Below are 24633 nucleotides of genomic sequence, written 5' to 3'. Positions count from 1 at the left end.
TAGCATATTCTTTTAGCTAGCAACAAAGAGTTCTTTTATTTTCTGTTGAGTTGATATAAATGGAAAAAAATTGGCACTTCTGCATGTCTAAGAATTTACCTCAGCTTGATCAGCACCATTACACAGCTGCCCAAATTGATTCTGCCAAATGCATACACACTTCTTCAGTAGAAATCCAAACTATTTGTCAAAGTCCTGCAGAAACTCCTTGTATCCACCTGAAGCAGATAACATACAGCTTGGATTCAATTCATCATCTGTACCTCAATGCCCACACAGGACAAAAAGACAAAATTAAAAAGTGAATACATGTTCACCAACAGGTGGAAAAATGCCATAACAGAAAAGTCAAAAACCAAATTCCCTTTTTCAGTAAACCTAATCTTGAAAAATCTACTGGGCTTTTTCTCCATATCTTTCTACAGTTCCTGCATGTTTGTGCTAAGGTAGCCAATAACCAGCAGATAAGTCAAAAATTTTTGGTTGGGAATAAACATAAAGAGAGCAGCTGAAGTAGCAAAGCATTGCAAATAATACAAAATAATCCTAGTAATGAGAAACTTGTACCTCATCAGTCACCGGCTTATAGGAGTTCAATAAACTGGATACACAATATCAAGATATAAAGTTAACTGTCAAGAAAGAAAGAAAGAAAGAAAGAAAGAACTTGTAAAATAATCCTAGGTTAAACAAATTTTAAAGTAATTTGGATTTAGTGTCCATACTAAACAAAGAAAGGTATACCTTTAGGAAACCCAAGCAAACCATATGCCTAACTTATGGGAAGAAAATTTTGTAGAACTTCAGAACTATGGTTCATGGAGTTTGAAAGCACTGAGCACCTTTTTGCCTTTCCTTTATGGAATTCAATGCTATAAAACAAAACATTATGAGAGTGCTTTCTTCTGAGGCATTCTTTTCTGCACATTTTTAATGTCTAACCCATATTCATATTGAAATACAATAGAAAGAAAGTAAAGAAGGATGGAGAAAAACTGAAAGAAGATAAACCAAAATCTCAAAAATGTAATTTTAACCATTTACGTTGTTTATGCTGAAGCCTAACAAAATAATATGCAGCCCGATTCAATTGAGTTGCATTTGCCAACTTACACAGATTTCCTGGTTTTATCAGCAACAAGGCACATGAATCCTCCCTCAGCCCACCTCAGTCTCAGACTCTCAAGGCTCTACTGAAAGGCTGCCATATTTTGCCAGGTTTGCCCACAATGATTTCTTTCCTCAGGCATCAATCGATACAAACCTAAGAAAAAAAAATTTCCAAAATCTTTAATGATAGCTTCCTTGTTTATCATTTGCTATCACTATGAAGCCCTGAAGTTATTTCAGGCTTAACCATCTCAGCAAATAATACACCACTATAGGAAGTCACTATAAAACTGACCAAACCCAGAATCATAATGCCAAACTATCTTTCTTCAAGATAGATGATATAAGCTCACCATAATTCCCAGATATCATATTTAAGATAACTAATGAAGCAAAGGAATAACAGTGGGAAAACTGTAAGAAATCTGGATCATGAGTGGAGTAATGAAGTTACCTGGATTTCTTGAAGTGCTCTTGGATGGTCATGGAAATACTTGATAGCCATAATTGATGGATTGGAGAAAGTCTCCTAACAAGAATTAACGATTGCAATTATTTAATCAACTATCTCCTCATCATAGAATTTGTACTAGGGGTTATGGTCTCCAGTTTTCATTAGGAAACCAAGCGTGTTTTCATAGCATATTTAATTCAAATGAAACCACTACAAGAATACATTCTATTTAAATTATAATTCTGTTTGTAATAGGGACCAAATGATATAAAGCTCTATTTTTTGGATGAATGAACTATCATTACCAATAACCCCAAAGGGTAAAAGAGGAGAAAAAAAGATGGAGGAAGAAAGAGGGGGCAGCCCTTAGCTTCTAGGCTGAAAACAGGAGGCTATGTTACAGGTAACAACAATAAGCCTTTCCATGGGATGTCTAAATAGGTGGATAGGGTCAACTAGAGCTCCATGAGACAAGTAGATGGCTCTCCAAATTGAGAACAAGGACCTAGAATTTGAGGTCCATCTCTTAAGATTTTGTTCCCACAATTGCATCCAAGAGCCAACTTACTAACAAGATCACCATTACAGAGTCTAAGAAAGGATCTCAAGATCCAAAACCAGTCCTGAGCAAATCCATAAGAGCATCAGGAGTGGGGCCAAACATAGGTAAGGGATTCTCTCCAAAGGGAGAAGAAGGGGATAGGTGAAGAATAGATGGGTCTATATCCTCCATACCATTCTAGCAAGGAGGCAGTAAAAAGAATGGTAAAACATAAAGTAGATGCTTTTCCAAATTAAGTCCAACAACTTAAATCATTTATTAGATCCAAAAGTAAACAGTTAGAAGGTGAATCAAGAAGTCGGTACAAAATAAGTAGAACTAGAATAAAGGAAGGAAGAGTAATTATATCTTCAAATAGAAAGTACCTCTTCAGTTTTGTCTTGGATATCAATAATTTTTCCATCCCAGTTGCTTAGGTGGTATCTCATAAGCTCCTCACTTTTTAGCAGAAGATGTCTTTGATCATGATGGATCTGATGATGCTAAATGATGCTCCTTTGATTTTCTTGTAAGTAGAGCCAGTCACAACTCACAATTGAAATGTTGCATTTTCCTAAGATAGCCAACATTGATTGTGGGTATCTAGGAACAAACCCTTGGCTCTAGGAGGCATTAGGAACCATTGACCAAACTCAAAAATCTGTATTCTATGGGAACATTACGTGTATGTAGGCACTAACATTATTGAGTCTAGAGCAAAGTTATATTTTAAATCCATCTCAAAATTCATCTATATTTTGAATCTAAGTAATAAAATATGTATAATCTGGGGGGGAAACCAAGGAAATAATGCAGCCAAAGAACAATAATCCATGAAAGGAGACATTCCCAAATTCAGAACTTTGCATGGTTAAATAAAGAATATTAAAAGTAGTAGTTTACCTGCAGCACTATTCGGCCCAACAGGATGGAGAGAGTTGGCAAGAGCCGACTTAGCAACATTGGGAATTCTAACCAGCATCATGGTTATCTTATGCCTAGGCTGACCAAACCTGTTCAATTCTCTTACTCGAGCTTGTAAAAAATTTAGAGAACTTTAAAATCCTGTGATTCAAGTGAATAAATTCCTGATTGATTAGTACATTTACTAGAGACGAATTAGAGTTAACAAAGTATGAAATCAGAAACATGCTTCATTGTTTTAGCCTGAGAAAGGTGTCTATAAATGACGATAGAAAGGAAGGAAAAGTAAGGAAACAAAGAAAATCAAACTCATTCTTTCTCATATATAAGCCCAGCTTTTTCTTTCTATTTTTGAAAGGGAATAGGAAGGGGGTGGGAGTTTGCAAGATATCACTAAGGCAGACGCCATAATACAATAAATAAGAAATATTCAAAACCACTACATGTGAAAATTAAGGTATAATTATTTTGATTTAAATGAATAAATGAGGAAAACAAAACAGACCAGTAGCTCATGCAATAATCTAATCGTTAGGCAGCAAGAACATGCCAAATCTGAGAAAAAAGTCTAGGGTGGGCCAATTACTAAGGGATTTTCTTGGTTAATTGGGGTGAAGCAGTAGCAGAAGAGAAGACATCCTTTGTAGCATTCAAAAAACAATTACATCAAAGCCCATCCAAATTCCTAATGGAACAAAAAGGCAAATGATACAACAGATGAGTGTAACAATGATCCAAACAAGTACACCAACAAAATTTCAAGGGGAGAGAAAAAAAAAAAAAAAAAAAAAGGAGGAGAGGGGAAAAGACAACAAATAAAAGGGGGGAGGAGAGAAAAGAAGGAGGGAGGAGGGAAAAAAGAAGAGGAAACAGGAAAAGACAAGAGCGCATAACTTAAAACGGCTAAAAAAACCTATAAACTTTGAAACCAAAACTAAAAACTTAAATGATACTGAATAAATGTAAACAAACATCAAACTGAAGGTATATTCCACATCAGAACCATTTACAAAACAAAAAGTCGTGAAACACAAAAAGTAGAAGTGAGAGTAAAAGTAACTCATTCTTCAGTAATAAGCCAGAATACATAAAATCAGATTCTGTTTTTCATTTTCAATTCCTTCATCTGACCCTCCGGTGTATTCATCATTGCATCCTTTTCCTTTTCAATCAGCCTATCCCATTTGACTTCGGGATGTGCCGTGTGCTCATCAATCGGGATAGGCATATCCACTTGGGTGGGAATACCTTCACTGACCATGGTAGAAGAATGAATGTTCCCAATTCCATATGTTCTTCAAGAAGTAGTGGATTTAATACTACAAACAGTAAAAGTCCAAATAACATAGCTTTAGAAAGACAACCATAACTAATTTGTAGGTTAACAAAAAAAAGGGAACATCCTTTCAAAATTTAGAAGAAAACCCTTTGTTGAACTCTAAGGCATTACACCTCTACCTTTCCTACCATTTCCTTGCAGGATAGTCAGGATTCCAAACACAAACACCAACAGGAAATAGAGTCACTGGATCAACACAAGCTTTAAGATCATTTTTCCAATTCCAAATCGTATTCCCCACCTAAGTCTAATTAAAAATGTAGAAACAAGGATGACTTTTTATGTCCTCCAGAAAAGACTGCCTTAGTTAGACTCACTAACCATGCACCAGTCAATCCGCTCAACCAAAACTTTGCGCATAAATATGAAATCACTAAACTTCATAAATTAAAAAATTGGGCCCCATACAGACAAAAAAATAACATGTCACAATGCAAAATATGACAGCCAATCAGGATTGAAATAAACAAGATTGAAGAATCACATATGATTCAAGTTTAACAATACTCTAGAAAGAACCCTCATTTAACCTTAGGTAAAATACCGCAAAATGTTCATAACCATGTCCGAGATGAGAGTATATCCACCCACTTGACGAAACCACTTTAAGAAGTAAACTCATCCAACGAACTGTTTTAGCAAAATAAACACACTTGGGAACTAAGGAAACCAAAAGGAAAAGAGTAAAACTAATAAGAAATCAGATTAGTCCATAATAAATTTTGGTTCCATCCCACTGATTTTGTTAGGGACAGAGGCAAAAACTGAGTAGAAGTAAACAATTTATGTAAGAAGTAAAAACTTTAACCACCCAACCCGCCGGGCAACCCTGTGCTATTATGTTAGTGGAAGATTTGTCTCCGTATTGAGTGGGAGAAACTAGATTCACATAGGTTTAACAGTAAATCCAAAGTACTTCCAATGCTTTACGGTTGTGTACAGCAAATATCAAAATCTGTACTAGGAATAATGCCCATGCCAAATAGTTAGATGACACACCTGCAATTACAGCACTATAGTGAGCTCCATAAGAAATTTCTGAACTTGGGGCATTCAAAAGTCTTGAAAATTAAAAATTTTAAAAAAAAAAATTTTTAAAAAAAAAAAAAAATGAGAAGGAAAAAAAGAAGAAGAAAGAATGGTCCTAGAGGTAATTTAAAGAGCCTATGCTAGAAGAAAAGGAACCCAAGAAAAAAGATCTCTTGTAACCTCAGTAGGAGTAGTAGAACAGTCAGCCCCAGGCTGAAACCTGTTGTGGACTCCAATGCCCTCCAAGGTGGCACAGCTAAGGCTGGCCAAATCCCAAAAAGTGGAATTTTGGTGAATTTTTAGAGCTAATTAGCTACTGAATATTAACTTCCGAAATTTAGTTTTAATTTTCAGAGTCCTGTTTCATTTTAAAGTCTTCGTTTGAACTAGTGGTTGGTTTTCGAGTCCTAAGGAGTGTTTCAATACGACTCTTATAGTTAATTAAGTCCTTTACATCTAGAACAGTAATTTAGAGATTGATATTTAGTTGTAGAAGGGTGTCCTAACTTAAAAAGGAAACCCTAGTTCAGTTGGTTTTAAAGTATTGGTTGAATCCAAATGGAGTATCCCAATTGGTTTTTTAAGTTCTTTCTTTTGATGTAAGGCTATATAAGTAAGCCATTCTATCTTTGTAAAACTTAGTTGCATTGAATAAGAATGAATATTGTTTGTGGAAAATAGGTCTTGGTTCTCTTTGGGAGCGCCACGGCTGATTTGAGAGTTTTGATTCAAGTTACAGTGGCCTTCTTCAACAAATCTGCACGTCTTCTGCTTCTCCAGTAATAAAACAAGTACCAATACCCACAGCACCTTCCCCCACCTCCAGCCCCATTGCAGTCCCTCCCCTCCCCTTTTCACTCGTGCTCACCTAGGAAACACCACCACCCTTCATTACAGCCCCTATTCCCTCTCCTTAACCCCCACCATCACGCTAGAACAAATCTGCAAGCCTTATCCTTCTCTTGTAGCAAAACAAGTAAGTACCAACACCCCCAGCCCCTTCCCCCACCTCCAGCCCCATCACAGTTTCCTCTCTTGTGCACCGTGGAAACCCCACCCCCTCCGTCTCAGCCCCTTATTCGCCTCTCCTGAACCCCAAACAGCACCCTAGAACCCCTCCCCTTCTCTCTCGTACTCACCTAGGAAACTCCACCACCCTTCATTACAGCCCCTATTCCCCTCTCCTGAACCCCCAACATCACCCTAGAACAAATCTGCAAGCCTTCTCCTTCTCTTGTAGTAAAACAAGTAAGTACCAACACCCCCCAGCCCCATCGCAGTTTCCTCTCTTGTGCACCGTGGAATCCCCACCCCCTCCATCTCAGCCCCTTATTCGCGTCTCCTGAACCCCAAACAGCACCCTAGAACCCCTCCCCTTCTCTCTCATACTCACCTAGGAAACTCCACCACCCTTCATTACAGCCCCTATTCCCCTCTCCTGAACCCCCAACATCACCCTAGAACAAATATGCAAGCCTTCTCCTTCTCTTGTAGTAAAACAAGTAAGTACCAACACCCCCAGCCCCATCGCAGTTTCCTCACTGGTGAACCTTGGAAACCCCACCCCCCTCCATCTCAGCCCCTTATTCCCCTCTCCTCAACCCCAAACAGCACCCTAGAACCCCTCCCCCTACCCCCTGCAGCACTTCCCAGCCCCTCCCCCACTTCTCCCCTACCCAGCAGCTCACCTATCCCTTTCTCTCTATCACACTCTCCCACCCCCTTTACTGGCTTGTGGCAGATCTGAAAACAGAAAATAAAAATAAAAAAAGAAAAGAAAAGAAAGGAAGAAGAGAAGTTTTAAAAAGATTGCCCAAGATTCATCCAAGAAACCACCAATTTTTAATCCAAACCATTTCCAATATTCCTAGACTCTTCCCTAAACCTTACCAAAAAAACAAATCAAATTATCCCATTCTCTTCTCCCTACGAATCCTAGGATCAATTTTATCCCTTTGGATGATCCTAGAGGAATTTGGTAAAACCCTAACTTTTCCCTATCAACCCAGGAGATACCAATTTCCCTTCCCTACAATTCACATCTATATCAGACCACCCCACAACTTCTTTAGAGGTCCACAAACATCCCATAATATTTTAGGCTTATTTGCTGGAAGAATTTAGGTGAACCCTCAATTTTAGGGAAACCCTACTAGGAACCTTAACCCTAAAATCGGGTTCACATTGCTTGCCCAATCACACAAATTACTAACAAAAAAATGTACCTAGTCTTTAAGAGCACAGGTAGAAACTACTAAACTAATAGTCTTAGGATTTGTAGATTTCTTAGATGGATGCAATTAATAGAAAGTCCGATGATTAAATTACTTGTCATTGCAGCTAAAAAGTTCCTATATAATATCCATAGGATGCACAAAGCAAGAGAATCAGTACTCTGGCTACAAGGAGTACCCTAGGTGATGAATAAGAAATGAGACCAACCATCCATCAGTAGCTAGTTATTTGGCATTGATTAGGTGATACCTGGCAGACAAGGTGTTCTTTATTAGGTGTGTCTTGTCGCCTTGACATGGAAACCACATGGGAATATGGCAAATATGATCCATTAGATGGTCCACTGCAAGGGCAACCTAGTAGAATGTCACCTACATGTATATACCAATTTGAAGAGAGTTCAAATATCAATAAAGAACAAAGTAGAAAATGAGTGGATGTTAATATTTAACCCCTCATTTAAAGGAAAACAAGTACCACTTCTGCATGTCTAAGAATTTACCTCAGCTTGATCAGAACCGTTACATAGCTGCCCAAATTGATTCCATCAAATGCATATACAACTTCTCCAGTAGAAATCCAAACTATATGTCAAAGTCCAGAAACTCCTTGTATCCACCTGAGGGAGATAACATACAGGTTGGATTCAATTCATCATTTTTACCTCAATGCCCACACTGGACAAAAAGACAAAATTAAAATGCGAATACATCTCCACCAACACGTGGAAAAATGCATAAAAGAAAAGTCAAAAAATATATTCCCCTTTTCAGTAATACTAATCTTGAAAAATCTACTGGGCTTTTTCTCCGTATCTTTCTGCAGTTCCTGCATGTTTGTGCTAAGGTACCCAATAACCAGCAGATAAGTCCAAATTTTTCGTTTGGGAATAAACATAAAGAGAGCAGCTGAAGTAACAAAGCATTGCAAATAATAGAAAATAATCCTAGTAATGAGAAACATCTACCTCATCAGTCACCGACTTATAGGAGTTCAATAAACTGGAAAGACAATATCAAGATATAAAGTTAACTGTCAAGAAAGAGAGGAAGAAATAACTTGTAAAATAATCCTTGGTTAAACAAATTTTAAAGTAATTTGGATTATTGTCCATACTAAACAAAGAAAGGTGTACCTTTAGGAAACTCAAGCACACTATATGCCTAACTTATGGGGAGAAAAATTTGTAGAACTTCAGAACTCTGGTTCATGCAGTTTGAAAGCACTGAATACCTTTTTGCCTTTCCTTTAAGGAATTCAATGCTATAAACAAAACATTATGAGAGTGCTAGGCCTTCTTTTCTGCACATTTTTAATGTCTAACCCATATTCATATTGAAATACAATAGAAAGAAAGTAAAGAAGGATGGAGAAAAACTGAGAGAAGATGAACCAAAATCTCAAAAATGTAATTATAACCATCTACGTTATTTATGCTGAAGCCTAACACAATAATCTGCAGCCCGATTCAATTGAGTTGCATTTGCCAACTTACACAGATTTCCTGGTTGTATCAGCAACAGGGCACATAAATTCTCCCTCATCCCACCTCAGTCTCAGACTCTCAAGGCTGAAAGGCTGCCATATTTTGCCAGGTTTGTCCACAATGATTTCTTTCCTCCGGCATCAATTGATACAAACCTAAGAATTTTTTTTTTTCCAAACTCTGTAATGATAGCTTCCTTGTTTATCATTTTCTATCGCTATGAAGCCCTGAAGTTATTTCAGGATTAACCATCTCAGCAAAGAATACACCACTAAAGGAAGTCACTATAAGACTGACCAAACCCAAAATCATAATGCCAAACTATCTTTCTTCAAGATAGATGATGTAAGCTCACTATAATTCCTACATATCATAAACTCTTTTCAGAGAAGGCATTTGATTCACTACAAAGAGCTATTGGCAAATAACCTCACCAGCCTATAAAGTCCCTAACCAAAAGCCTCCAGCATATGTTGATGCGTCAATAACAAAAAGTAACTATATGTGAATGACTAAATAACTAGCTTCATGGTTAAAGTCTAAGAACAGAAAAATATATACTAAAGAGATAAACCGCCAAATGCCAATAACAGAAACCTAATATTATTCAAAAATCCAAACGAAGTAATCTTACATTCAATTTTCACACCTTTGAGTTCCATTTCTTGAGAAGTTCTCCTAAGCATAACATTAAGTATAGTAGCTAATCATGTAGTTTCAAAAATCAACTGCATCAAGAACATGTTAATAAGTTTTAATATCTTCATTCTACTTACTAAGAACAGGTGCAGTAGAGTAATATCGATTACCACATAAATTAAATCCATCGACTTATGATCTCTCCATGTGATTGGATCTCTAGTCCTTTCTCTTTTATAATGGCCAAATGTTGCTCCTGAAATGTAAGAAAAAAAAGTTCATATTTAAGATAATTAAGGAAGCAAAGGAATAACAGTGGGCAAACTGTCAGAAATCTGGATCATGAGTGGAGTAATGAAGTTACCCTGAGTTCTTGAAGTGCTCTTGGATGGTCAGCCCTTAGCTTCTAGGCTGAAAACAGGAGGCTATGTTCCAGGTAACAACAATAAGCCTTTCCATGGGATGTCTAAACAGGTGGATAGGGGCAACTAGACCTCCATGAGAGAAGTAGATGGCTTTCCAAATTGAGTCCAAGAACCTAGATTTTGAGGTCCATCTCTTAAGATTTTCTTCCCACAATAATGCATCCAAGAGCCAACTTACTAACAAGATCACCATAATAGAGTCTAGGAAAGGATCTCAAGATCAAAAACCAGCCCTAAGCAAATCCATAAGAACATCAGGAGTGGGGCCAAACATAGGCAAGGGATTCTCTCCAAAGGGAGAAGGGGTAGGTGAAGAATAGATGGGTCTATATCCTCCATACCATTCTAGCAAGGAGGCAGTAAAAAGATTGGTAAAACATAAAGTAGATGCTTTTCCAAATTAAGTCCAACAACTTAAATCATTTATTAAATCCAAAAGTAAACAGTTAGTAAGTGAATCAAGAAGTTAGTACAAAATTAGTAGAACTAGAATAAAGGAAGGAAGTGTATTATATCTTCAAATAGAAAGTACCTCCTTAGTTTTGTCTTGGATATCAATAATTTTTCCATCCCAGTTGCTTAGGTGGCATCTCATAAGCTCATCACTTTTTAGCAGAAGATGTCTTTGATCATGATGGGTCTGATGAGGCTTAATGATGCTCCTTTGATTTTCTAGTAAGTAGAGCCAGTCACAACTCACAATTGAAATGTTGCATTTTCCTAAGATAGCCAACATTGATTGTGGGTATATAGGAACAAACCCTTGGCTCTAGGAGGCACACAGAAACATAGACCAAACTCAAAATCTGTATTCTATGGGAACATTACGTGTATGTAGGCACTAACATTATTGAGTCTAGAGCAAAGTTAAATTTTAAATCCATCTCAAAATTCATCTATATTTTGAATCTAAGCAATAAAATATGTATAATCTGGGGGGAAAACTAAGGAAATAATGCAGCTAAAGAACAATAATCCACGAAAGGAGACATTCCCAAATTCAGAACTTTGCATGGTTATATAAAGAATATTAAATGTAGTAGTTTACCTGCAGCACTATTCGGCCCAACAGGATGCAGAGAGTTGGCAAGAGCTGACTTAGCAACATTGGGAATTCTAACCAGCATCATGGTTATCTTATGCCTAGGCTGACCAAACCTGTTCAATTCTCTTACTCGAGCTTGTAAAAAATTTATAAAACTTTAAATTCCTGTGATTCATGTGAATAAATTCCTGATTGATTAGTACATTTATTAGAGACGAATTAGAGTTAACAAAGTATGAAATCAGAAACATGCTTCATTGTTTTAGCCTGAGAAAGGTGTCTATAAATGACGATAGGAAGGAAAAAAAAGTTAAGGAAACAAAGAAAATCAAACTCATTCTTTCTCATATATAAGCCCAGCTTTTTATTTCTATTTTTGAACAGGAATAGGAAGGGGGTAGGGGGGTTGCAAGATATCACTAAGGCAGACTCCATAATACAATAACATAAGAAATATTCGAAACCACTACATGTGAAAATTATGGTATAATTATTTTGATTTAAATGAATAAATGAGGAAGAGAAAAACAGACCAGTAGCTCATACAACAATCCAATCGTTAGGCAGCAAGAACATGTCAAATCTGAGAAAAAAGTCTAGGGTGGGCCAATTGCTAAAGGGATTTTCTTGGTTAATAGGGGTGAAGCAGTAGCAGAAGAGAAGGCATCCAGTGTAGCATTCAAAAAACAATTACATCAAAACCCATCGAAATTCCTAATGGAACAAAAAGGCAAATGATACAACAGATGAGTGTAACAATGATCCAAACAAGTACACCAACAAAATTTCAAGCAAACCACAATTCTTCAATTTCTATGACAACTTTAAAGCATGACATCATTGTATATGTGTTTCATGATCCCAAATCTGTCTCAAAGCTGAAAAAGACTTTACAAACTGAGGTAAACCTACTCAGATATTTCACAACAATAACTTGTCTGACCTTGCCAATATCATCGTATTCTGATGCTTATTGGAATACAGACTGAAAACCACATATCAAACCATTAGATCTAACATCAGAAAAAGGAATGTAATGAATAAGGGCTCCTGCAAAGCATAACCACAAGTTAGTAAGAAGAATCATCATATAAATCATTAACTCATTCAGTGCAACATATATCCACTCAAAATCATATCCTAGGACAAGCAGCCATCATGAAGAGGAATAAGAAGCAAGCTCAATATACGCACTCTATGTCACTAACAAATTGTAGTCCCAAGTGTTCAACTACAATATCCATTAAAAATTTGGGGAAAAAAATACAAGTTTAATGTCTTCAAGACCACAATTAGTCTTTGCACCATGCACTCAATCGTCTAACATGCGTTTGTTTCATTGCACATAATTGTATAAACATTATGTATCATAGATCACACAATTAGTCCTCCTATCCAACAAAGAGATGATATAATGCAATGTGAAAAAGAACTGAACTCATGTAAGAACTCACAACCAACCATGAGCAAAAAGTATGTTTTAATTCCTAACACTTTAAAGCCCAAAATAAGAATTGATTATAAATATTTTGTTAGCAAATACAGGACTCTCACAAAGTGGGGAAGGATGGGAATACAACTAAAGAGATAAGATAGGGTCTTCTCATTTTTACTGTTATATACTGGCTTCTCTTGTAAGGGAGACCAATGAATTCCTGTAGAAACAACAATGGAAATAAAATTTGAAGAAACAATACTAAGAGATCAAAAGAATTACTAAAAATTAAGTACTAGATAAATATGGAGGAAGAGAAATCAAACCAGTGTCTTGTGCCACATCTCATTCTGCAAAACCATTTCAACCCAACTGACAGAACACCAGCATCAATGCTTCCAACGGATAATGTAGCAATAGTCCCATCAAAACATCAAGGAGACCCTTTTTTTAAAACATAAAAAGAAGATTGACGCATTGGAATGTCGTGTCCAGTGAAGTAAAACCTATCCTTGCAACAAAACCAATAATGGTATTCTAGGATCCAAGATATAACCCTAAGTTTAAGCAAAAAGATAGTTCTACACCACCATTAATATCACGATATAAAACAAAAATCTTTCCACCTAAAATTAATATTGTTTGTAGTCATCAATCAATTTCCAAACATAGGATCACTACACTCATCAAAATTATCAATGTGAGCATCATATACTCAACAATTAGGTCTTAAAATCTCACAAAGTATGTTGTCTCACACACATCAGACCTTCAATGACTAATAAGGGCATCACCCAGCCTATAATTGCCAACTATAACATCAATAGGATTGATCAGTCAGAAGTGAAGTCCACAGAGAAATCATAGCAGCAGATAGAAATTGAAACCTGATTCGCCTAACTGTTCAAATAGAAATGACATGATATTCAAACAGTTCTTCAAGAAGTGAAAAGCTACATGTGATCCAAATGATGAGAAAATTCCAACCAAAAGGGAGAGAAGAAAAGAATTGTAGTGTGAAGGAAAAGAACAAAGAAGAGGAAACAGGAAAAGTATCACATGAGGCACATGCAATAACTTAAAACGGCTATAAAAACCTATAAACTTTGAAACCAAAACTAAAAACTTAAATGATATTGAATGTAAAAGACCCCCCCCCCCCCCCCCCCCCCCACCCCCCCCCCCCCCACACCCCCACCCACCCCCCCCCCCGGAGGGGAGAGACCCACCTCTCTCCCCTCCCCCCCCCCCCCCCAACAACATCTTTTTTTTTTTTTCTTTCCCCCCCCCCCCCCCCCCCCCCCCCTCCCTCCCTCCCTCCCCTCCCCCTTTCCCCCTCCCCCCCCCCCCCCCCCCCCCCCCCCCCACCCCCCCCCCCCCCCCCCCCCCCCCTCCCCCCCCCCCTCTTTCTCTTTTTTTGATATTTTCTCCCCCCTCTCCCCCCCCCCCCCTTTCCTTCCTCCCTGCAGGCGTTTTCCCCCCCCCCACGCACCCGGCCCCCCCCCCCCCCCTTAAACCCCCCCCCCAAACCCCCCCCTGTTGGCGTATGAACACATTTATGTGTGAAATCTTAGGGCATAAAACATGCATTTTATACACTTAGAATGGAGTTACCTTGGGTTTTATGTTGTTTTTGCAGATTTTAGGACTTTTCAAGACTTAAGCAAATATTTGGAGTTTTGGGCTTGAATCATGCTATTTCACACGTCAAGAAGTCCATTCAAATTCTCAAATGCGAAAATGGGCCTGATCTGGAGCATGATGGGCTAGAGATGTGTGATTACGGGCCAACTCCGAAATATTGAAGAGATAAAGAAGGCAAATTTGATCTACGGCTGAGATTTTAAATCAAATCTACAGAGATATTATTGAGAGAGTCCAGATGGAAAAGAGTCCTTGCATACCTCAATATCTTATTTTCTATTTGGGATTTGATTAAAGAAAGAAAAAGAGGAAAAATAATTATATTCAGATAAGGATGAAGCAAAAAACCCGTTTTTGAATGCCTCTGTCCAGTTTCGATCAAACCCTTCATCGAACGGTCATCCGATGTCCGATCGTGCTGATTTTTGGAGGAGAGCTTCACGACTACTTAAACCTCAAATCCAACGGTGGGATTATGCATCTGATCTCTCTAAGTCGGCGCGATTAGTACGTCAAAACCCTAATTGGATGAGTCAAATAGAAACCCTGAGTTTTATTCAAATTCAGCCGTGCTTCATATCTCATGTAAACTCTATAAAAGGAGAGCCTACTCCATCAAAGGAGAACGTGTCTTAGAGCTTAGTAGAAGCATTCTTTCTTCTCTCTTCAGTTTATTTATGTTTTCTCTAGTTTTCTTTGCTTGCATTAGTGAGATTTAAATTTCTAGATTCAATGTTTAGGTTTAATCTTTTTATGTAATGCAATTCAAGTTCAAGCTTCAAGTTCAAGATTCAATTTTTTTAGATTCGTTTTTCTCTCGGGTCTAGCAATTGCAGATTTAGATCATTCTAGATCTAGATCTGGTTGTTAGGGTTGGTTGAGATTCGAATCATTTGTTCAATTCGCAAGTAAGTAACCTTCTTTATTAATCTTCTCTCCTCCCTCCATTCCCGCTTCTATCTACCCCTCTATATTCTTAATTTAGGATTTACTTTCAGCATTATTTATTGTTCTGCCTTCATTCATAATCTATTTATTGTTGCCCTTCAGGTGGTGCATCGCTTGTTTTTCCTTTTCCTTTTTGCTTGTTTGCTTGTTATTACTTTCTTTCTTTCATTCATAATCTCGGACCACATAACCGGAGCAAGCCTACAGTCGTGCCTCTGCTTCTGGTGACGGGTGGTGTTGCATCTGCATTTTAGTTATTTCCTTTTCCTTTTATTGCTTTGTTTATTGCTTTGTTATTTACTTTCTGTTTTACTTTCTTTTCATTCATAATCTCGGACCCTCCGGAGCGCCTCTGCGGGGTGTGCTCGCATTTGTTTTTCCTTTTCCTTTTATTGCTTTGTTTATTGCTTGTTATTTACTTTCTGTTCATTCATTCATAATCTCGGACCACATAACCGGAGCAAGCCTACGATCGTGCCTCCGCTTCGGTGCGGGTGGTGTTGCTCGCTTTTGTTTTTCCTTTTCCTTTTATTGCTTTGTTTATTGCTTTGTTATTTCTTTCTTTTTTCTCTATTCTTCTAATCTTGTGCTCGCTCGGTGACGGGTGGTGTTGCATCCGCATTTTCCGTCTTTTATTTATGCATTGATTGTGTTTAATTTATTGTTCGTTTCAATTCGATTGCATTAGATATATAGATTAGGATCGTTTAGTTTAGTTAATTAGTTAACAAAAAAATTGAATCATTCCACTCTCGCATTACTATTAAGAAGTTCAAATTCTAAGTGGCATATCTCCCTGAGATCGACCCGTTAGCTACACGATACCGTGCGCTTGCGGTTACTTTTAAAATTCACAAACAAGTTTTTGGCGCCGTTGCCGGGGAGGTATTAGTCCACTTTGTTTTTCTCATTCTTAGGTAAATCGAAGTGATTTAAAAAAAAAAAAAAATTTTAAAAAAAAAAATTCAAAGATATTACTCTTAACTTGAGTAGAAACAAAAACGTATAGTAGTCCCCACTCTACTGCAGAATCCCCAGGATTCGATTGTAGGTGGCTCCGAAGACTATACGGATTCCCTTGCTGTCAAACCTATAAGCGCTCAGCTATACGGCAACCTTACAGCTTTGGAATCATTGTTTCAATCTTTGTGGTGGGAAATTCATTACTTTCCCTTTGTTTTTGTTATTTTCTTTTCTTTTATTCTTTAGTACTTTATTTATTTTTTTATTTAAAAAAAAAAATCTCAATCTTTCATAAAAGCCATTAATTGCATTAAGTGGTTAGTGCATGTGTGTCTGGACTCGTGATTCTACAAATAGAATTGTCCGAGTGTCTACCTTGACCATGGAAGGTCTACCTCCACCACCTCCACCTAAGAGTCTTAGGGATAGATTTTATCCTACCCGATCTGCACAACCTTCTTGTATACGTTTACCTGAAGTGAGGGGTAATAATTTTGAGCTCAAATCTCATTATCTATCTATGTTACCCCAATTTCATGGGCTACCTGATCAAGATGCATATTTGTTCCTTAGAGAGTTTGAGGAGGTTTGTGTCCTTATGAAGGTACAACAACTTACTGATGATGCCGTAAGACTACGGTTTATTACCTTTGCATTAAAGGACCAAGCTAAAAAGTGGCTTTATAGCTTACCTAGGGATAGCATTATCACATGGGAACAATTTACTGTCCTCTTCTTGAAAAAATTCTTTCCTTTCTCTAAGACGAATAAAATAAGAAATGATATTCTTCAATTTCGTCAGAAACCCAGTGAGTCCTTTGCTAAGGTAATGGAGAGGTTTCAAAGCCTTCTCCAAGAATGCCCTCACCATGGTATAGAATTATGGCATTTATGCCAAATAATTTATGAGGGTATCGATTACCAAACAAAGCAACTTTTGGAATCAATGTGCCCCACAGGATTTACATCATTCACTGATGATTCCGAAGCTTGGAATTTTCTTTTAGACCTAGCTGATAGAACTAGAGAATGGGAGTCAACCCAAGAGTCTGAAAGGACTAGTAGGGGATATTTTGTTGATAGCCAAGTTCATAAGGAAGTACAAATAGATAACATTTTGAAAAAGTTAGAGACTTTGGTAGTTAAAGCTGCACCACCAAGTCAAGCACATTTTATTGACAAATCTATTGCTATGTGTGCATGGTGTCGGTCTCCTACACATGTAATTGAGGAATGTCCTAGCTATTCCGGAGACCAACATGAGAATGTCAACGTGCAATGTTTCCAAACCCGTACAGTAACACGTACAATCCTGGGTGGAAGAATCATCCTAACTTTTCATGGTCTCAAGGGCAAAACCAAAATGGATTAAACAATTATTCCACACAAAATCAATTTGGTGCCCCTCAAAAGCAAAATGCCCAATTTTCTCATTATCCAAATGTCCAGCTCCCTCAAGCCCCAAATTTCCAGAATGCCAATTTAGCTAGACCTATCAATCCACCTATTGTGCCTCATATGCCTCACATTGCACAAAATCAATCATCACCTGGTTTCAACAGAGGTAACAATCCAGAGTTTTCTCGTCTCTCTTCCTTAGAGAAGAATATGGAAGTACTTTCCAAAGCACCTTCATGACTTCTATGCATAATATGGAAAAACAAATTTCCACTCTTGCAAGTGCTTTATCTGAGCGAGAAAAAGGTAAAATGCCTAGCCAACCTGAGTTAAATCCTAGGATTCAGATTCAACAAAGACCACAAAATCAAGTCAACCAAGTTGAATCCTCCCATTCTTCTTTAGCTTCAATTAATTCTGTGTCTGCATTGAGAAGTGGGAAAGGGTATTTAACAGGTGAGTCACATATTAATGAAAAGAGCGAGATTAGTGACCACTGTGATGAGGAGAATGTTCAAGTATCTCCTAATGAGGGTTTGTCTAAGAAACCCATAGAAGTTGAGGATGAGCCAGTTGCTTTAGCAGTACCTAAGTTTGGAGAACCACTATCAGAAACTATGAGAAAAGAGCAAATTTCAAATGAGAGTCTTTATGTTCCTAAGGCCCCTTATCCTAGTCGTCTAGTTAATAAGAAGAAGACTGCAACTATGGAGAAAATTTTTGATGTCTTCAAAAAGGTAGAAGTGAATATCCCTCTTTTGGATGTCATATCTCAGATCCCCGCCTATGCAAAAGTGTTGAAAGATTTATGCACTCATAAAAGAATCACTAGCATTCCCAAAAAGGCGTTCTTGGCAGGTAACATTAGTTCCATCATTACTCAACCTTTAGTAGCCAAATATAAGGATCCAGGGAGCCCCACCATAGCTTGTGTCATAGGCAATACACACATTGAACATGCTTTACTTGATCTTGGTGCAAGTGTGAATCTTTTGCCTTACCATGTTTATAAGCAACTAGGATTGGGAGAATTGAAAGCAACTAGAACTACTCTTCAGGTTGGCGATAGGTCAATTAAGATTCCTAAAGGGATGGTTGAAGATGTTTTACTGAAAGTGGGAGAATTTATTTTTCCAGTTGATTTCATTGTGCTAGATACTAAACCTTTTTCAATCAAGGATGAAATCCCAATAATTTTAGGAAGACCATTTTTGGCTACTAGTAATGCATTAATCAATTGTCGAAATGGCCTCTTACGATTATCTTTTGGAAATCAAACTGTAGAGTTTAATATGTTCAGGATAGGGAAACAACCACAAATAGAAGAAGAGATCAATATGCTTGAGGAATCTTTTGATTTTCCTAATGATGTGATTACCAACTTTGAGATTGATTTTGATTCTAAATTTCAAGAATGTATGGATATGTTGGATGATGATAGTGAAACTTTCTTTTCCGAAGTTTTAAATTTTCACACACCTTTGGAGCCTATTAATCCTCTATCCATCTCCATCTCCATTCCCAAGCCCTCAATAATTGAACCCCCCAAGCTAGAATTGAAAGAGTTGCCTTCTAATTTAAAGTATGCTTTCCTGAGACAAGATAATCATCTTCCTGTTATTGTTGTCTCTGATTTAACTTCTGACAAAGCAGAAGAGTTGATCACACTGTTGAATGATAATAGAGAAGCATTGGGTTGGTTTGTCACTCATATCAAAGGTCTAAGCTCTTCCATTGAACAATATCATATTCATCTTATGAAAGATGCAAAACCTTCTAGAGAACCTCAACGTATGATGAGAATTTTTTTTAACATTGTGAATGTTTTTCTTGAGATCTTTAGAGATGATTTTTCGATTCACGGTTTTTCTTATTTGGAGTGCCTTCCCCATCATACATTGATATTGAAGATAAGACTAAAGCTTCCCATGATAAGCACATCTTGACTGAAAGGTATACCCCTCATTTGTCTTCTTTGTTTAGCATACATGCATTGAGGACATTGCATTACTTAAGTGTGGGGGGGTATAGCTGCGTTGTAGATTTTAACTTTGACTTTTGGTTATTATACATATTCTTTCAATTGCTATGATGTGTGAAATGAGAGTGATTTTGGTACCCATCATGAACACATAAAAACCCTGTTGAGAGGAAGGTAACTTGTATATATGTTGAGATGAGACTTTCCTTAGAAAAATAAAAGGCCCTTAACTTAAGGCGTCGAACCATCTATGAGTTTTGTGGGTCCTTGTTTCTTTGGCTAGAAGTTGAGATCAATTTTGTGTAGGGCATGACAAAAGAAGAAAAAGAGAGGGAGAAAAAAAAAGAAAAAAAAAAGTAGAAAGTAAAAGTTGAATTCCTTGGAACTAGACAGGGCACTCCGACTCAGGAATCGAGGTGACTTGATCGAAACTCTTAGGAAGGAGATTATTGAAAAGAACTCTCGCATCACTGTCTATGTGGGCATATGCAAAGCAAAGCTACAAAGTAACTTGGGTTTCTGGTGTCTGCTCCACCATGTCATTCAAGCCAACCGTAGTGGAGTAATGTAGAGTTCACTACTCAAAAGAAAAAAAAAAAAAAGAAATAAATACAAGTGTCATCAATGCCTTGGTAAAATTGTTTGGTCAAAAATACTTCAAAACCTTAGTCCTTGGTCCCCTTACTTTATGAGTGGTTTTGCTTAAAGGAGAGGTGTACTTGAAAGATATAAGGTGAGTCCTTGATTGAGATATATGCTAAGTCTCAAGAATCAATATGGGGTAATAAAGTTCAAGTGTGGGGGATCTTAAATCAATTGTGAGAAAAATTGTCATAGCTATTGATCCTGTATGAGTACTTACCAATTGTTAGAGTTGGAATTTGCAATGTTTTATTTTGAGCTAAAATTGGAATTTTGGATGTACATTCACTGCAAACATCCACGAGACAAAACTCGTCCTCTAGGGGTAACCTATTGGTTTAAAGGCCTGTTGCACATGCTAAGTGTAACCGTGATTCCTACGAAAGTGAGTTAGAATTTATTTTGTTGCACTAGTTTCTTACCTGCATTTGTATTTTTCTTTAATTTTTGCTTGAGGACAAGCTTAATCTAAGTGTGGGGGAATCTGATGAACACATTTATGTGTGAAATCTTAGGGCATAAAGCATGCATTTTATACACTTAGAATGGAGTTACCTTGGGTTTTATGTTGTTTTTGCAGATTTTAGGACTTTTCAAGACTTAAGCAAATATTTGGAGTTTTGGGCTTGAATCATGCTATTTCACACGTCAAGAAGTCCATTCAAATTCTCAAATGCGAAAATGGGCCTGATCTGGAGCATGATGGGCTAGAGATGTGTGATTACGGGCCAACTCCGAAATATTGAAGAGATAAAGAAGGCAAATTTGATCTACGGCTGAGATTTTAAATCAAATCTACAGAGATATTATTGAGAGAGTCCAGATGGAAAAGAGTCCTTGCATACCTCAATATCTTATTTTCTATTTGGGATTTGATTAAAGAAAGAAAAAGAGGAAAAAGAATTATATTCAGATAAGGATGAAGCAAAAATCCCGTTTTTGAATGCCTCTGTCCAGTTTCGATCAAACCCTTCATCGAACGGTCATCCGATGTCCGATCGTGCTGATTTTTGGAGGAGAGCTTCACGACTACTTAAACCTCAAATCCAACGGTGGGATTATGCATCTGATCTCTCTAAGTCGGCGCGATTAGTACGTCAAAACCCTAATTGGATGAGTCAAATAGAAACCCTGAGTTTTATTCAAATTCAGCCGTGCTTCATATCTCATGTAAACTCTATAAAAGGAGAGCCTACTCCATCAAAGGAGAACGTGTCTTAGAGCTTAGTAGAAGCATTCTTTCTTCTCTCTTCAGTTTATTTATGTTTTCTCTAGTTTTCTTTGCTTGCATTAGTGAGATTTAAATTTCTAGATTCAATGTTTAGGTTTAATCTTTTTATGTAATGCAATTCAAGTTCAAGCTTCAAGTTCAAGATTCAATTTTTTTAGATTCGTTTTTCTCTGGGTCTAGCAATTGCAGATTTAGATCATTCTAGATCTAGATCTGGTTGTTAGGGTTGGTTGAGATTCGAATCATTTGTTCAATTCGCAAGTAAGTAACCTTCTTTATTAATCTTCTCTCCTCCCTCCATTCCCGCTTCTATCTACCCCTCTATATTCTTAATTTAGGATTTACTTTCAGCATTATTTATTGTTCTCGCCTATTCATTCATAATCTCGGACCACATAACCGGAGCAAGCCTACAGTCCCCGCTTCGCCCGTGACGGGTGGTGTTGCATCTGCATTTTAGTTATTTCCTTTTCCTTTTATTGCTTTGTTTATTGCTTTGTTATTTACTTTCTGTTATTTACTTTCTGCCTATTCATTCATAATCTCGGACCACATAACCGGAGCAAGCCTACAGTCGTGCCTCTGCTTCTGGTGACGGGTGGTGTTGCATCGCATTTTAGTTATTTCCTTTTTTTTTTTTTTTTTTTTTTTTTTTTTTTTTTTTTTTTTTTTTTTTTTTTTTTTGCCTATTCATTCATAATCTCGGACCACATAACCGGAGCAAGCCTTCATGTCTCGTGACGGGTGGTGTTGCATCGCATTTTAGTTATTTCCTTTTCCTTTTATTGCTTTGTTTATTGCTTTGTTATTTACTTTCGTTATTTACTTTCGTCTCGGACCACATAACCGCAGCAAGCCTCGGTGCCTCCGCTTCGTGACGGGTGGTGTTGCATCGCATTTTCCTGTCTTTTATTTATGCATTGATTGTGTTTAATTTATTGTTCGTTTCAATTCGATTGCATTAGATATATAGATTAGGATCGTTTAGTTTAGTTAATTAGTTAACAAAAAAATTGAATCATTCCACTCTCGCATTACTATTAAGAAGTTCAAATTCTAAGTGGCATATCTCCCTGAGATCGACCCGTTAGCTACACGATACTGTGCGCTTGCGGTTACTTTTAAAATTCACAAACAATGCGTCAATAACAAAAAGTAACTATAACTGAATGACTAAATAACTAGCTTCATGGTGACAGTCTAAGAACAGAAAAATATTTCACTAAAGAGATAAACCGCCAAATGCCAATAACATGATATGATATTATTCAAAAATAAAAACGAAGTAATCTTACATTCAATTTTCACACCATTCAGTTCCATTTCTTGAGAAGTTTTCCTGAGCATAACATTAAGTATAGTAGCTAATCATGTAGTTTCAAAAATCAACTGCATCAAGAACAGGTTAATAAGTTTTAATATCTTCATTCTACTTACTAAGAACAGGTGCAGTAGAGTAATATCGATTACCACATAAATTAAATCCATCGACTTATGATCTCTCCATGTGATTGGATCTCTAGTCCTTTCTCTTTTCTAATGGCCATATGTTGCTTCTGAAATGTAAGAAAAAAAGTTCATACTTAAGATAATTAAGGAAGCAAAGGACTACCAGTGGAAAACTGTCAGAAATCTGAATCATGCTTAAGATAATCAGGTACTTCTTCACTTCTCACGGTAGAGACTGCATCGTACCGATAAAAAATAATTCAGACAACAATCAAGACAAAGGTCTGAGATAATGTCTCTGAATTTCCGGTAAAAGAGAACAAGAAAAACCCCGGTTCTTATCCCAACAAACAAATTCAACAAGCCGTGGGAAAAACAATTGAACGAACTTCTTAATTGAGAAGAATAAGAAGTACCTGATTATCCAAATTCTTGCGGTTGCTTACAAATTAATCAGATTGGTAGCTACAACAATGTTGATCATCATTTTCCGTGACAAGAAACCAACAGCAGAACTCGATTAGGGACACGAACGATGAAGAACCTGATCTATAGAGGTAGACTCATACAATCCGCTCTTGCTTAGGAGAACACAATGAAGTTCAAGAGAAATTCAATCGGCTACTGTTTAGGAGAACCCAATGAATTTCAAAAACACCACTAATTCCCTTTCTTTACCGTTAATTCAAATTTTCTGAATGACGATTCATATTCTTTTTTACCGTTAGCTTTTCAAATTTTGAAAAATGACTAAAACATTAAAAGAAAAAAATTTGTAAGAATAAAAGATAAAATTAAAATTAAGAATTTTTGCTTGTAATAAAATCGTGTTACTTCACCAAATTTATTCTATATGATGCGGACATCGAATGAAAATGACTCCTTTGCTATGACAAATTTCAGTATATTGAACCTTAAAAAAAAAAAAACTAATTTCAGTATATATAATGTCAGTTTCTCTGGAAAAAATATGGTCAGTTTCCATGGTGAATTTTTTTTTTTTTAACAGTCAATTTTATACATTGAGGATAAAGGTATTACATAACAAGTGAGATTATCCCAAGAGATTCAAACTCTGATCTTCTAATTGAAATTATTGGTTTATCTAAACCTTTTGTTTATTGCCGTGCAAATATCTGGCTCTGAGATCTTGACATTTGGCATCATTTAAATTCAATTGAGTGCAAATCTAAGGTCAAAAAAATTGCAACCATTAGATCTCAATAATGCCACTTGCCAAGATCATCTCCCGTGTGACCACAAACAAAAATTCTGTGTCTCATAGAAAATAGAAGGGTGGAAGACGAAACTGCTCACACATGCTGGAAAAGACATCCTATTCAAGCCAGTTGCCTTCTCTCTTCCTCAATTTGTATGTTTCCATTTCAAGCTGTCTAAGTCTACTCATAAAGTGATCAAGAAATCGTCAACTAACTTTTATTGGGGATCATCTGAGGGGAGGAATAAAATGCATTGGATCTCTTAGGACCGTTTGTGTAAAGCCAAACCTCAGGGTGGGCTAGGTTTCAAAGATTCAGGTCTCCAAAATACAGCATTCTTGACCAAGGTAGCGTATCGGTTATGGACCCAGCCTCACTCTATTTGGGCATCGATTATGAAGGCTATATACTACCCAAAATGCTATTTTTTTAAGGCTACCAAAGATAATCAACCTTCATGGGCATGGTAAAGTACTTTGGAAGGGAGAAATGTTC

General features: G+C 37.0%; 2 long non-coding RNA genes and 1 other non-coding gene across 7 annotated transcripts in view; all 3 read right to left on the bottom strand.

Annotated features, from left to right (window-relative positions):
• Positions 1-3774, bottom strand: part of LOC149018349 (uncharacterized) — a 38378-nt gene extending 34604 nt beyond the window's left edge. The window contains exons 1-4 of the long non-coding RNA XR_016172934.1: positions 1565-3774; positions 1114-1264; positions 568-601; positions 100-441 (exon numbers count right to left, since the gene is read on the bottom strand). This is a non-coding gene — a long non-coding RNA (uncharacterized LOC149018349). The remainder of the gene's footprint in view (positions 1-99; positions 442-567; positions 602-1113; positions 1265-1564) is intronic.
• Positions 3775-7904: 4130 nt separating this feature from the next.
• Positions 7905-23679, bottom strand: LOC149018347 (uncharacterized). 5 transcript variants are annotated; one of them, XR_016172930.1, is made up of 4 exons: positions 23335-23679; positions 22765-23025; positions 8135-12277; positions 7905-8003 (listed from the first exon to the last, which is right to left on the bottom strand). It is a non-coding gene; the product is annotated as an uncharacterized LOC149018347 (long non-coding RNA). The 5 variants fall into 5 exon arrangements; XR_016172933.1 differs by having other exon boundaries at positions 7905-11392; positions 12171-12277; XR_016172932.1 differs by having other exon boundaries at positions 7905-10013; positions 10122-12277; positions 23335-23673.
• On the bottom strand, positions 16987-17093 carry LOC149018348 (small nucleolar RNA R71). Its single transcript, XR_016173257.1, has one exon. It is a non-coding gene; the product is annotated as a small nucleolar RNA R71 (small nucleolar RNA).
• Positions 23680-24633: the final 954 nt, after the last annotated feature.

The sequence above is a fragment of the Hakea prostrata genome, chromosome 4, assembly GCF_041222555.1.
Source record: "Hakea prostrata isolate BN-2017 chromosome 4, UWA_Hpros_2, whole genome shotgun sequence".
Classification (NCBI taxonomy): Eukaryota; Viridiplantae; Streptophyta; class Magnoliopsida; order Proteales; family Proteaceae; genus Hakea; species Hakea prostrata.
This window is presented reverse-complemented; position numbering and strand designations above follow the sequence as displayed.